This window comes from Dendrobates tinctorius, unplaced genomic scaffold (assembly GCF_039654945.1).
Source record: "Dendrobates tinctorius isolate UK_male_01 unplaced genomic scaffold, ASM3965494v1 ptg000134l, whole genome shotgun sequence".
Taxonomy (NCBI): domain Eukaryota; kingdom Metazoa; phylum Chordata; class Amphibia; order Anura; family Dendrobatidae; genus Dendrobates; species Dendrobates tinctorius.
The window spans coordinates 18,826,452-18,842,274 of NW_027361802.1; the positions used below are offsets into that span (position 1 = coordinate 18,826,452).

At 43.8% G+C, this 15,823-nt stretch overlaps 1 long non-coding RNA gene across 1 annotated transcript; it reads left to right on the plus strand.

Annotated features, from left to right (window-relative positions):
- Window positions 1–10,120: 10,120 nt before the first annotated feature.
- On the plus strand, window positions 10,121–11,157 carry LOC141048345 (uncharacterized). The gene is made up of 2 exons (XR_012220035.1): window positions 10,121–10,334; window positions 10,497–11,157. It is a non-coding gene; the product is annotated as an uncharacterized lncRNA (long non-coding RNA).
- The last annotated feature ends 4,666 nt before the right edge of the window (window positions 11,158–15,823 follow it).

A 15,823-nucleotide genomic window follows, 5' to 3' on the forward strand; every position in this document is an offset into this window, starting at 1 on the left:
GGTTTCTAATGTAATCATTGGGTATCCAGGAACCGCGACTCCTGGATACCCGTTGTTTACCTTGGAAACCAGCGTGTACGCCAGTTTCCAAGGTAAACAGCGGGTATCCAGGAGCTGCGGCTCCTGGATACCCGATGTTTACATTAGAAAACAGCGTCCAGAGTCGCTGATCGCTGGTCTCTCGCTGCCACACGCAGTGATGCGCGCTGGCCAGCGGGAGACCAGCGATCAAATAATGGCCCAGGACGATCGAGAACGATCAGCAATACCCGGCAGGGGGGCCGGTCGCTGATCCCCTTTACACACAGCGATCTCGCTGGTGAGATCGCTGTGGTGTCACAAAATCAGCGATCTCGCTAGCAAGATCGCTGTGTGACCGGGCCTTAAGGCAATGGAACATTTACTGCACTCTAAGTACAATCATTTGTCCTTTATTAAAAAATATGAGTGCCTAAGCAATTTTTCAGAATAGTAGAACTAGAAGTTGTAAGAAACTTCTTTGAAATTTGTACAATGCTATGAATGTAGTTGTTATGAACTTTTGTTATTGTTACTAGATGGGTACAGTAGATAGATAGAAAGTAAGATAGATGGAAAAAAAATTAGAGTAGCAGAATCAAATGTGCAGGTATAGGTGCCAGCCCAGATTCCAACCCAGTAACCAAATTCTATAGAAAAAAAAAGCTGGTTCCTTTATTGGCTGATGTGACAGGTGGTGGACACAAACAGAATTGGACCTCTTGAGCAAGAACTGCATGGGAGCTTGACAGTCTAATAGCACATTATAATGCCCCTTTTATCAGTCTGTGACAGATGGGCAGTTTTGGAATTGGACCTGGGCCCCTTGTCTTTTAAGCAGCTGTGCAGATGCCCAGGTTGCACCAATAGCATGTCTGCCTCTGAGACTGTGTGCTCCAAGATCTAAGCAAACATTTAATGTATGAAATGTTAGCGACATTACTGCATATTATAAATATATTTTTTGATGCAAATAGTTTTTGTGAAGAATTAGAGCAAACTGTTGAGTGAATGTCTATTTTTTCCTTAAATTAAATGTTTTTCCTTCATTAAGTGGTTAATGGATTTACAGCCCTATTCTAAAAACTATATTTATTAGAAGTACAAGGACTTTGGGCTTTGACGGAACCAGATGAACTGGATTAGCAAGAAGAGAATAAAAGTGTAGTTTACAGAGAAAAAAAAACAAAACAATGATTAGTTGTAATTTGATATTCTTGGTATTTTTACCAAGAGCCATGGGCCTACATCTAGAATTACCAGAAGGGGACAAACTGTTATTATATAACATCATCATTCTTGTTCCTTAAAATGAAGTTATGTAATAAGCCTGCGAGCGGTAACAAATTCTACTGAACGTTAGTGCACTCCTACCTACCTGTGGCGTTTTTTTTCTTTTAGACTGATGTAAAGAGAACCATAGAATTCTGTATAGTTTGTGGTTGTGTCACAGTTTGTCATTAACATTCACATATTATTCCTTTCAACATATACTTCTATATTTTCTGGTTTTCAAGGCAATACAGAAAACTTGGCATTGGCACAAGATGGCGGGAGTGGCTTCATTGTGAATCTGGTTATTAGGGCCATTGGAACAATGTCTTGCATAATTGTTTAGCTCCTTGTGTCCAGCGTTGCTAACTCTTTTTCCTGATGAACCATTTATCTATTTGGGAAAGTCCCACAAAATCATGTGTCCAGCATATCAATCACAATAAAGGAGGCCAACTCCATTAACTCATTCTGCAGCCAGCAACAGAAAAAGTAAGGCCATGTTCACACATTCAGTATTTGATCAGTATGTTACCTCACTATTTGTAAACCAGAACCAGGAGTGGGTGATAAATTCAGAAGTGGTGACGTGTTTCTATTACACTTTTCCTCTGATTGTTTCACTCCTGGTTTAGGCTTACAAATACTGAGGTAAAATACTGACCAAATACTAAACATGTGAACATGGCCTTACACAGCGGCTATACGAGGCAAACTGTGTAAAACATATTACTATTTATTATTATTATTATTATTATTATTATTATTATTATTATAGTGTCATTTATTCCATGGCACTTTGCATGTGAGGAGGGGTATACATAATACATACAAGTACAGTTATCTTAAACAATACAAGTCACGACTGGTACAGGATGAGAGAGGACCCTGCCCGTGAGGGCTCAAAATCTACAAAGGGATGGGTGAGGATACCGTAGGCGAGGGTACAGCTGGTCGTGCAGTGGTTTGGTCGATCGGCGGTTGCTGCAGGTTGTATGCTTATCGAAAGAAGTAGATCTTCAGGTTCTTTTTGAAGGTTTCCATGGTAGGCAAGAGTCTGTTATGCTGTGGTAGAGTGTTCCAGAGAAGGGGTGATGTGCAGGAGAAATCTTGTATGCGATTGAGGGAAGAGGAGATAAGAGGGAAATAGAGAAGGAGATTTTGCGAGGATCGGAGGTTGCTTGCAGGTAAGTACTGGGAGACGAGGTCACAGATGTATGGAGGACACAGGTGGTGGATGGCTTTGTATGCCATGGCTAGGGTTTTGAACTGGATACTGTGGGTAATGGGAAGCCAGTGCAGGGATTGACAGAGGGGAGAGGCAGGGGAATAGCGGGGGGGACAGGTGTATTAGTTAGGCAGCAGAGTTTAGAATAGATTGGAGGGGTGTCAGAGTGTTAGAGGTGAAGCCACAGAGTAGGAGGTTGCAGTAGTCAAGGCGGGAGATGATGAGGGTATGGACTAGGGTTTTTGCAGAGTCTTGGTTGATGAATATACGGATCCGGGAAATATTATTGCGTTTAAGTTGGCAAACTTATTGTCATGATCCAGTTCAGGGTTTGTTTCTGATTATTCTCTCCCTGGGATGGTCATGTGGGGATTAATCTTCCCTGCCTTGTTTTGGTATCTGTCTGGCTATTTCAGTCCGTGTTACCTGCAAGCAGCGTCAGTTATAGTTCCTGTCTCTGGCTTGAGCAGCTGACCCCATTATACCCCGATTTATCCTCTGCCCGTTTACTTAGGTCCCATTCCTGTTTTCCCCTGTGACTTCATCCATCGTAGTACTCGCTCTCTGTGTTGCGACCTCTTGCTATTTGACTCGGCTTGTCCTCTGACCTGTTTCACTGTCTTCCATCTCTGGCTTTTCTTGCTCCTGACCGGCTCTGACTTCTTTGGCTCATTTCTGACCACGTGTATTGCTATGACCTCTGGTACTTCGTTCCCTCTTTGTTGCTGACCCAGCTTTTCTGACTCCTCTTCTGCCATCTAGGGGATCCTGCCTGCTGCTCTGTGCTTTCACTGTGAGTGTACCTATTTTCCTTAACCCGCATTCCCTGGTGGAGGTTGTACAAACTAGAAGGGAGTCTGTAATTCATATATATGAGTAAGTGCTATAAACGCTAGAAAATATAAATAATGCAGTAGAGATGAGCAGATCTTTAGGAATTAAGACTTGCCAACCTTGCTGAATTTTTCCAAAAGGTTTACTTTGCTGCAAATACATTTGCACAAATTTCAGTTCTGGCAGGTTTGTAATTGCTCATAAAATAAACGTCGGGGAGAGTAGAGATAGAGAGGGAATCCCGCTGATCATAAGAGCTTACACTTTACATGTGAAACAGAAAAGATCTCGCTCATGCGCTGCGGGGACTCGCCGGTTTTTATACATACTCCCGGCCGGAACCCATCCAGTAGGCATGGCCTTGCTCCATACATTTGCATTGAGTGAAGCCGTGCCCCATGTAGGGACTCAGTAGTACAGTGTTTGTGACTGACTAGAGGGCGCGGGGGGATTCATAAGTCTGCAGTCACACAGAGTGACTGCAGATTTATCGATTTGAACAGGATAACCACTTTAAACTCTACAGGAGAGAGGACCCTGCTGACCATAACGGCTTACATTCTACAGATGAGAGAAGCAAAAGACCCTGCTGACCATAAGAGGTTACAATTTATAGAAGTGATAGAGTGGACCTTAATTACAAGAGTTCACATGGAGAAAAATAAAATAAAGAGAAGTACTGGATTTCAATAAGAGCTTACACTCTGCAGTAGTGTAGGAATCGGCCAGGACGGTAGTCGTGGCTGAGGACACCAGGGCCTTGGTGTGCTGGCCTCCTCCCACAGAAAAATTGAGAGCTTCTGATGGCATACCTGTTTGGGATCCTGGTTCACAGTCAGGGATTCCACTGCGGTGCGGCACAACTCCTGTACAGTCAGTTTCGGTGCATAGGGTGGAAAGAACTGACACAGATACTGGATCAGATGCCAAACAAATGATTTTACATTTCTCTTCAACGGTCCCGGACACATCAGTAACATTACAGTCCACACAGCATTCCTCCTGCACTTTCCGTTTCCTGCTTTCTTTGTTCTTACACACATCATGAGGTAGTAGCGCCCTAGGCGGTACCGCAGCATCACTTCTATAGGACCTCAGGACATAGGGGATCTCGTTCATCCGTTTCGCCCTGGACTTACAAGCTTCAGCATTATTTAAGATCTGTCCCATTGTGAATGTTCTGCACCCTGCATGGCTCTTGGACCACTTCATTATCTCCTTCTCTTGCTGTTGTGAGACACCGTAACTTCCTGGGTGCTTTGGTCTCATCCAGCACCCATCTGACTGTGCCCGTGCACTTTTCTTGTAAAGAACGTTGAGTCGCTGCTATGGCATCCTGGGCCTAGAGTCCTTGTGGACACTTCGGGCGTGCTCCCCTTCTAACGTGTTCCTATATCTTACACTCTCTTATCCCATAGCAGCTCCTCCTATAATTAACCCTCTATGAACTTCCTACAAGATATACCTACAAGGCATATGCCCCCATCTAGTGGCCCACAACAGAACTACACTTACCCATATCTACGAAAATATTTACTAAAAGTACCCCCTATAATGTTCCCAAAGGAAGCACTAACTTGCCCTAATCTGTACATAAATAAGCAAAATTATATCACATAATATAGTACAATATCTACAACATGGTAACACATATATGATGTGGCAGTACCAATAAGACAGGCGATAATACACATACTTGTATAGCAATACCACAAGCATTTAACACATCCAGTTTTAACATACTTACACTAGGACTTCGTAAAGGGAGGTGAAATTTAAAGGGCATCTTCCTTCAATCCCCTTCATTAGAGAGACAGAGAGAGTGGAATCCACTGATCATAACAGCTTACACTTTATAAGAGATATAGAGAGAACCCTACTGATCATAACAGTTTACACTCCAGAGAAAAGAAAAAGGGATTATACTTTACAGGAATAAGAGAGAGAGACCTACCCGGTGACTTTGGAGATGGAAAATGACTCTGCCATACAAATTTTCCTCTGCTGGGAACTGCTGATTTTTGATAGCTCAGGTACTTGTAAGGGGTGTGCTAGGGGGCTAAGTTATGCCCTGCATTCCTTCACATGCCATCCTAGTAAAGCAGGTACATTTTGTGTGTAATATGTTGTGCTATGTGGTACTGTTTTATTGTGTATTAATATGTCAAACAATGCCATGTTGTTTGTGTACTGTGTAAGTTATATATATATCTATAAGGCTAGTTTCACACTAGCGCTTTGGAGCGCAGCAAAGGCCTGCGCACGGCCGCCACTAAGCCCCGCCCCCTGCAGCGCCTCCTCCTGTAGCTCCGCCTACCGGCGCATGACGCTGCATGCGTCCTGCATCCCCTATCTTTATCACTGGGGGCGCAGGCCGTGCGCAGTATGCGTTTGGCGGCGCATGCGCCTTTTTGACGGTGCGCCGGCGCAACCAAACTGCAGCAGGTTGCGTTTGGCGCAGGTCGGCGCACCGTCAAAAAGGCGCATGCGCCGCCAAACGCATACTGCGCACGGCCTGCGCCCCCCGTGATAAAGATAGGGGACGCAGGATGCATGCAGCGTCATACGGCGGTAGGCGGAGCTACCGGCAGAGGCGCGGCAGGGGGCGGGCTTAGCGGCGGCCGTGCGCAGGCCGTCGCTGCGCTACAAAGCGCTAGTGTGAAACTACCCTAAGCTAGGGCTAGAGATAGGGAAATACACTATTAAGGGGGTTTTACAGATAGCAATATCGCTAGCAATATCGCTAAAACGTCACTGGTTTTGTGACGTTATAGCGATATTGCTAGCGATATCGCTATGTGTGATACTTACCTCCGACCGGCTCCCCCGCTGTCCATCGCTGATCGCGCGAGATTGGGCAGCTCCATTTCTCGTCGTCTGCTTCCTGCTGGGACGACGAGCGACGCTGGACGTGGGCGGGAGGACGTCTTCATCGCTGTGTGTGAAAGGTGAGTATCGTGCGCTGCGTTGCTGCTGCATCGCTGTGAGATGTTTCTGTATGAAAGCTCACTAGCGATCATTTAGCGATGCACCAGCGATCCTGGCCGGGTCGGATCGCTGGTGCATTGCTAAATGTAAAAGGGCCTTTAGAGTAAGGTTTAGCAATAGTAATGGGTAATACATGGTTAAGTACAGTAGGGGGCACTGTAGATTAGAAGATAAGATTAGGATAAGAACTGGTTTCAGCTGGAATAGTGACAGTTGAGACACTGGGCAGGGCCAGAGTAGTGGCAGTTTGAGACTCGCCTGGTTTTCAGTCAGTCTAGTGTGGGACAAGGTGAAGTGAAGTTGCTGAGGTAAAGAGTGCAAGAGAAGTCCAGTGAACCAGGACCTTGGGGGCCGGAAGTTATTTGGACATGAAGGGAAAAATGCAGCGAGGAAGAAATAGCAACTACAGTAGGTTCAGAGGAAAATGCCAAAACATCCAAGACCTACGGTCTGAAAAGGTTAGAAATGTGCCATCCTTGATTTCACCCTCAGAGGGGAAAACGGGCAGAGAACGCCAGACATGAACTAGTGTAACTAAATGAGAAGCTGCGGTACCGGAGGATATGGTACAGAAATAAATACTGAGAGGAGAGCAAGGGACAACACAGAGGAAAGTAAATAGGATCACTGTGCAATGTCTGTCACTGGACTGACTGTGTTAAGTTGTTTTGATAAAAAAGAACTTGGACTCTGTCAAGCACTGCATGATGTCTGGAAACAAGACCCAGCAACCTAAAAGTGAGTGAAATGCACTACAAATACATCACACATCAGTTGGGACTTTTAAAATTTCTTTATGGGGTGCCAGGGTGTGCCAGAACAACAGCCCCTAACCATGACTATCACCCTGGCTACCTCACATACCGACCACCACTGTACCAAGTATGATAATTCGCTAGATGTCATAGCTGCAGGGAATTATTATGAGGAATTAAACATAAACATTCAAAAGAACATTAACCCATTCTCTGATGATTCCACAGCATAGGAAATGGTGCAAGGTTTTTTGAAAACTGCAAATCGGATAAAATCATAGAATAGTAGAGTTGGAAGGGACCTCCTGGGTCATCTAGTCAAACCCTCTGCTCAATGCAGGACTCACTAAATCCAGCCTCTGTTTGAAGACTTCCATTGAAGTAGAACTCACCATCTCTCGTGGCAGCCTGTTCACTTGTTGATCACCCTCACTGTCAAAAAGGTTTTTTTCTGCGATCTAATCTGGATCTCCTCCCATTCGGTTTCATCCTTTCGCGCCACTCATACCATTGGGAAAAAAGTGGAATGAAATAAGTTCAAAAAGACCAATGTAAATAAAAATAGTATCGCTGAAAATGACATCTTGTCCCTCAAAAACCAAGCTGTCATACAGGTCCATCAAAGGAAAAATAAAAAAGTTATAGCTCTAAGAATAAAGTGAAGCAAAAACAATATTCTCTATAAAATTGTTTTTGTTATGTACAAATGGAAAAAAATGATAAAAATGTGGTATTGCAGTAATTATACTGACCCAAAGAATATAGCTGTCTCATCACTTTTATCACATTAACGGCATTAAAAAGAAAGCCCTGAATTTCTGGTTTTGTTCATTCTACCTTCCAAAAATTGAAAAAGAAAGTGATTAAAAAAAAAATGTCATGTGCCCGAAAATGGTACCAATAAAAACGTCAACTTGACCAGCAAAAACAAGCCCTAAAATTACTTTGGCGACAGAAATATGGAAAAAAAAATTATATCTCTTAAAATATGATGATGCAAAAAATGTATTTTACAAAAAAGCATTTTTTAGTGTGACAGCAGCCAAACATAAAAAGCAAAAACACTAAAAATCTGATAATCGCCCCGACCCAAAGAATAGTCATCTAATCACTTATACTGCACGAGGAACGGCGTAAAAATAAATTAAACCACTTCTTGACCTACTGTTGAGTTGTTTCTTGATCACAGTAAGGCTCAGCTCATATTTATCCTGTGCTGTACTCTGGGCGCTTACTCTGGGGTTTCCATTTAAATCTCAGAAATACTTGATTCAGACCGAACACTTGAATGAATGATGAGTAAATATTTAAATGTTTGGCTCTGATTAGGATTGCCGATTTTGCAATATTCATCGATTTATTCATCGAATATTCGCCGAACATAGCCGAACGAATGTCATTGTAGTCAATGGGAGGCACAAACAAACGCATACACAACATCTTCAAATGGTTCCAAAAGCTGCCAAAACACATCAAGTTAGGGGAAGACACCAGAAAAGTAGTCTCAATTGACCCACAGTATAAATTTCTAGATTTCTGTTTTTTCCAGTCAAGATGAGGTGCAGAGTGTACATTACTGAGAAAAAAAAATGAACTTTTTTAAATTTACCAAATGGCTGCAATGAAACAAAAAATGAAAAATTTGAAGGTGTCTGAATACTTTCAATACCCACTATACAGCTTTGAATTGAACTTCAAATTAAGATGAGGTGGGTGAGGCATCGGTGTAGGCCAGCTGTGCAGGGAGCCGTGATACCATATGAAACAGCTAAACCTGCTTTTATGCTTCACCACACTCAGATGGCACAAATATCAGTTTTGTAAACTACTATTGCCAGAAAAATCTAAGAATAGTTACACGGGTACTTGACTCAAAGCAAGTGGAGGCCTGCCTGTCTAGGATGTCTACTGCTACTGGCAACACACATGAAGGAGACCCTACCAGGAGTCTACATATTTCTAAAGATTAGTGGCAGACATCACCAAAGTGGCATCAGTTGCAATAAAGTAGAACTAGTATAATAAGGACTGACACCTCTTCTACTACAGCCAACCCAGAAGATGGATTGGAGTCCCAATCAGGAGTCTTAAAATTTAAAAAATTTAGAGCCTGACAACACTAAAGTGGCATCAATTTCACTAGAGTAGAAATAGTGTAATGGGGAGCGACATCTCTTCCACTACAGCCAACCCAGCAGATTTAGAGATCCAATCAGGAGTATCCACATTTCCAAAAATTAGTGGCAGACACCAACAAAGTGGAATCAATTTCACTAGAGTAGAAATAGCATAATGGGGAGTGACATCTCTTCCACTACAGTCAACCCAGCAGATGCAGAGACACAATCAGGAATATCCACATTTCCAAAAATTAGTGTTGACATCTTCAGCAGCTGCAACATCAGGCACAGAAGCCCCATAAAAGATATCACACACTGCAATTATGCAAGATCAATGGAGCACACTAAAAATGACAACATCGCTTAGGTTGTACAGTCTGCGATTGGGGTGCAAAAGTCCTTAGAGATCCATGACTTGTTCATCTTGTTGAAAGTTAGGCTGTCTACATTTTCAGGGGCAGCCGGCTGTGCATATACATCAGGATACCACTAGCAGTGCTGAAGACACATTTTGAGAGAACGTTGGCTGCAGGGTATGATAAAACCCCAAGGCATGAGAGGCGAACTCATCCATTTTTGAAGACCAAAATGTAAAGGGGTCCCAACCCTCCCTGATGGTAATGATATTAAGTTCTAGATACTCCTGGTCCTCTATAGTCCTTCACCACTTGTCAGAATTGGACTCTGCTGTGCTGGTGCCACTCACACTACTGCTACTGCTAATGTTTTGGCATTGACAAATTGATGTGCCGGAGGTTGGAAGTCTAGGGCTGCGATGTGCACTATGTGCCTCACTGCTGTCTTGGGGAAAACCTCTCTCAAGGTCATGTTTTAATACTCCAGCATTTGCAGGTCCCTTTTAAGGGTGGGAAGCATTTGGCAAAATTTACTCTTTTAACCCTCCATCAGGCGCAATAGATCTGACAGGCACACAGTAATTAGTTTCACTTCTCTCTCCTTGCCCACTTATCAGAAAACCCCACCCCTCCTAGTTATCTCCTGACTCTACAGGCTCTGTGAAACCTGATATCACAGTGACTCAGCAGACCTTCTAGTGAGCAGATATCAACACTTTGGCTTCTCAGGCACATTGCGCCTGATTTCAACACAAATTGAAAGGTTAGTATTTTCTTTTTTTACTCATCACGATTGTGTATTTAGCTTGATTTATGAAGGATTAATGCTAAGTTAGTGTACATAAGTACTGTTTTCTTAGACAAAAGGAGGGTGGCTTCTAAGGCACATTGCGCCCTAACACATACTCTTTCTCTCTTGCTTCAGATTTTCTGCTGCAATGGCCAGAAAACAGTATGATTCATCTAAACCCCTTCATTTAGAAGAAATGAAGATTTTTTTGTTAGAAGATGATGAGGAAGAACCAGCAGTAACTGAGGATTTAGAGGAATCTAGTGACATTTCATCTGAAGATGAGGTAGCAGAATGTAACACTGATTCTGGAACAGAGCAGGATGGTGATGACACTGATACAGAGGAAACAGACACAGATCTAGCTTATTATTTGGGCAAAGATAAAAATACAAAGGACGTCCCAAGGACGTTCCAGAACAAACACCGACTCTACCACCTTCTAAAAGACGCAGTTGTACTACCTGCTCATTTGTATCTGGTTTCAGAAGGCTTTCTAAATATGACTGCAAAATATGTAAAGAATCAATCTGCCTTTCCCATGCAACTTTCGTCTGCCAGCCTTGCTTTTCTAAGTGTACCTGTGCTGCTTCTGCTGCAATTGAAACCACTGAAGATGAGTAGAAAATAATTAAGTAACATCTAAGTGCAATATCCTTTAAGTTTTTTTCCATAATTTTATATTTAAGCAATAGTTAAGTAAAGATAACTGGAGCCTATTTGGCGGTACTACCGAAAAGTGGTACTTTTAGTTTTAATAAGTTTATGGTTAATAAATGGTTTTTTTTGCATCTGATTTGGTGTAATCTCTTTTAATACATTCCTATGAAGGTCACTGACTACTTCTATAGTCCTGAAATTGAAATATGTAGCTACTATAGGTGGTTTTCTGACCTGTGCTTGTCAGGCACATTGCACATGAACTGAGGAGAATCTATATTGCGCCTGACGGAGGGATAATGTGGATCCAACAGAGTGGCAACCCAGTAGTCAGCACTATTTTGAATCATAACTATATGGGGATCATGTTGCAGATAGTGCAGATAGAAGACACTTATTTGTCGGTCTCTTTCATGAGATCCAAGCCCACGCTGTTTTGGTGGCTGGGTAACACTGATGCTTGTTTTCTCCGTCTAATCCCATCAACCACGAACAACAGAGATGGAAGATTATCCACTTCATCTCCTGACAGTTGCTTGTCCATCACCTCTTGCACCTTCAATAACAGGTATCATCAGCCCTCCATCGATCGCAGTAATCCACCCTCCCTTGACACCAGCCTGCATGATGACAGCCTGGAAATTTGAGACGATATTATCCCATCCACATCCTCCACTGCCTCTGGGACCACCACCTCCTCCCGCAGGCTATTCAAAGTATACTCCAGCATGTAGATGACCGGAATAGTAATGCTGATGACAGAATAGTCAGCGCTATTTTAGTAGCCATTTCGAAACTGTGCAGAAGGGTGCCGAGGTCCTTAATTTATGTCCACTCCGTAAACATGATATGCGCTACATCCATACTGCATTGGCCCAGGCTATATGACATGACATACTACATCGAGGCTCATTGCTGCTTCCACAGTCACTGCAATATGTAAAGAGTGGAATTCCTCCATGTCGGCACATTGCATATCAACCTGTTAACTGGCATAGACAAACACCTCTGTATTGATGCAAGTAAGTCGATGACCTAAGGTGTGAGAATAGCGGAAGTGAGCTGCAGTTCACCCAGGCCAGGATAGTGGCAGAGAAATTGGTGTACCACCAGGTTGAGGACATGAGCTATGCAAGGCACGTGTGTGAGCTTGAATCGGCATAGGGCTGCTACCAGGTTTGCACTGTTTTTGTACACAGCCTTCCCTGGATCCAGGTTCTGCGGAGACAGCTATTGCTCAAATTCTGCCTGGAGAGCTGTCCACAACTCTTCAGCTGCATGACTGCGATCTCCAAGACTAGTTTCACACTAGCGTATGGAGGAACTGCGAAGGGATGACGACTTCCTCCATGAAGCTCCACCCCCTGCCGTGCCTCCTCCATTCAGCTCCACCTATGTCGGCATGCGGCCTGCGTATCCTATCTTTAGAATTGGGTACGCAGGCCATGCTGTTGTATGCGGATGCCTCCGCATGTGTCGCTTTGACAGTGCGGCGACCTGCGCCGAACGCAACATTTTGCATTTTGGTGCAGTCGCAGCACCATCAAAATGAAGCATGCGGAAGCATCAGCATATATCGACATGGCCTGCATACCCAATGCTAAAGATTGGGTATGCAGGCCGCACGCAGAGCTGAATGGAGGAGTCGTGGCAGGGGCGGAGCTTCACGGAGGAAGTCCGCATCCCTCCCCAGCGCCTCCATATGCTCGTGTGAAACTAGCCTTAGGCATATCAATTTTAAGACTGCCTGATTGCGGTGAGCCCTGAGTGTGCAGTAGTGGTGGTCGGGATCCACTCTGCACTATTGGAACGCGTGTCTCGTTAAGGCAAGGGCTGAGGGCGCAGGTGGAGGCCCTAATGGTGGTGGAGGAGGCAGAAGCAGTGGAGGAGGTGTGAAATACAGAGATTTGCCCTGCAAGCATTGGGAATTCCAAGACTTATGGAGCAGCCCCTTCCCCGCCTGCCACCTGAGTCACCCAGTGCCCAGTCAGCGAGATGTAACGTCCTTCGCCATGCTTTCTCGTCCAAGTGTCTGTGGCGAAATGCACCCTGGTAGACTAGACAAGCTATGGGTGAGGTTGTCTGCGACATGCTGGTGTAGCTCAGATACAGCTTTCTTAGAGAAATAATAGTGACTGGGCAACTGGTACTGGGGAACTGCAATGGCCATCAGCTTATGGAAACTGTCCGTATCTACCAGGAAGAAAGGCAGCATTTCCGTGGACAACAGATTGGAGATAGTGGAGTTTGTCATGTGTAGGAGGAAACAGTCTTTTATGTGACCTCATCTGCTGGACCAAGGGCTGGCTGCAGTACTGAAAGAGGGCGAAGTACGGTGAATTGGACAAACTGCTAGACCGTGAGTAAGGTGCAAGTGGAGATGTTATGGTGGATTGATAAAATTGACGTGTGCTCGTTCTTTGAGATTGGTCAAAAATGGCATGCATGTCCACTTCCATTACCGCTGATGGGCTCTCACTCAACCTGACTGGAGTGGTTACAGAAAGGTTCTGCGGTAGAGACCTGCTTGACAATACTTGGCATGGTAGCAGAGGAGGAGGAAGGAGCAGCAGATGCGGTTGATGGAGTAGCTCATGGTTGTTGAAGTCCGCTGGTCTGCATTTTAGCGCAGTGGGATTGCCAGAGTAATGTATGTTGATTGCCATGTGAAGGTTCATTCATGTAGTAGTCAAATTATTGCACTTTTTCCCTCTAAGCAGTTTTTTTTGCAAGGTTGACAGATAATGTGAGTTGGCTTATCCTTTACGTTGTCAAAAAAGGCCCAGTCTATACAACCCTTGCCACCCCTGCGAGCTGCAGACCCATGAACACTGCTGGTCACAGCCACAGTTGTGGCTGAGGATGCAGTGCTTGTCATGGTTGCACCATTCCATGTCTGTTATAACTTCCTTGTCTTCCTTTTCCTCCACCTCCTTAAATAACCTACTCAACTGCGTGCCTCTGGGTTCACAATAAGTGGGATCTACAACCTCATAATCATTCTCTGTGTTATCCCATTCCTCGCCCTGAGAGTAATCCTCCTCCTCTTCCTGCCCTGACAGCACAGTACAGTCTGTGTGGGCCTCAGATATCCGAGTCTCATCAGGATCACCTCCCCTCAGGAGTTAAAGTCTGGTGACGAGGGTAAGGATGCTGCTCGGACCTTACTTCATCCTGCCCTGGATAAAAGCTAAAAAAATTTGGGGCATCGGTGCAGATTTTCTTTTGACTCAGTGAAGCTTTTGAGTACACTTCTGATGCCCATGGCATAGAATGTGTGAACAGCTCAGCAGACTCACCCATCTGTGGTTCCCTACAGTCAGTTGGGCAGTTGGAGAGTTGGAACACAGGAGGAAGCAAGGGTAATTGGGGTGCCACCTCTGTGGACTGTACTGTGTGTGAAGATGAGGTGGAGGAAGAGGAGGAGAGGCCACTTGAAGCTGCACTTGCCATCTACTTGAGCACATGCTCTTACTGGCCCTCATCAACAAGCTGTACTGCTGTGTGGCTGCTAAAGAAAGGGAGTGGAGTAGACCTTCCAGTAACAGAAGTTGTCAGTTGTGTTTGGATAGGACGTGACGGTATTAGTTCAGTAGGTTTTTCATTAACATTATCACCTACTCAATGTACACAGAGCCTATTTCCCCTTTCGCCACGACCTCACTTTTTCCAGCCATGTTGCTCAGATAGTATGGTAGGAGCACACTATTAGCAACAAAAAATCTGCACCAGCTCTGCACACATCTGAATTTCAGTGGCACTAAATGACAAGGTGAAATATGGAGTGCTGAATCACATTAGTAACAGAAGTAGTTTTTTAGTGTGGATGAGGCCTGTACAACAAAGAATATCTTCTCCAATTTCAAACAGAGATCATCCCTACTGTATCATGTTAGTATCAGAAGAAAGTGTTTCTTAGTGGGGATGAGGCCTGTATAACATAGAAGAAATGCTCCAAACAATTTCAAAGTAAGATCTCCCCTACTGTTTCATATTAGTAACAGAAGAAAGTACTTTTATAGTGTGGATGAGGCCTGTATAACATAGAAGATATGCTCCAAACAATTTCATACTGAGATATCCTCTACTGTACCACAATAGTAATAGAAGAAAGTATTTTTAGTGTGGATCAGGCTTGTAGAACTAGAAGATATGCTCCAAACAATTTCAAACTGAGATCTCCTGTACTGTATCACGTTAATATATAAAAAAAAGTGATTTTTAGTGTGGATGAAGCTTGTGTAACATAGAAGAAATGCTCCAAACAATTTCAAACTGAGATATCCCCTATTGTTTCATGTTAGTAACAGAAGAAAGTACTTTTTATTGTGGATGAGGCCTGCATAACATAGAATATATGCTCCAAACAATTTCAAACTGAGATCTACCTATCTGTATCACATTGGTAACAGAAAAAAGTATTTTTTTTAGTGTGGATGAGGCCTGTATAACATAGAAGATATGCTCCAAACAATTTCAAACTCAGATCTAACCTGCTTAATCAAATTTGTCACAGAAACAAATATTTTTTACTCTGCAACAGCTCTGCATACAGATGAATTTCACAACACTAAATGACAAGGGGACATATGCCTTGCTGAATCACATTAAGGCTGGTTTCACATTTGCGTTTTTTAGCGCTGGAAAAAAACGCATACCTGCGCATGCGTTTTTTCCCCTATATTTAACATGGGTGCGCATACCTGCGCGCTGGTTAGCGCATGTATGCGATTTTCATGCGCTGCGTTTTTTTGGGGTGTGCGTTGGTATTTTCCAGACGCAGCATGTTGCATTTTTTGGCC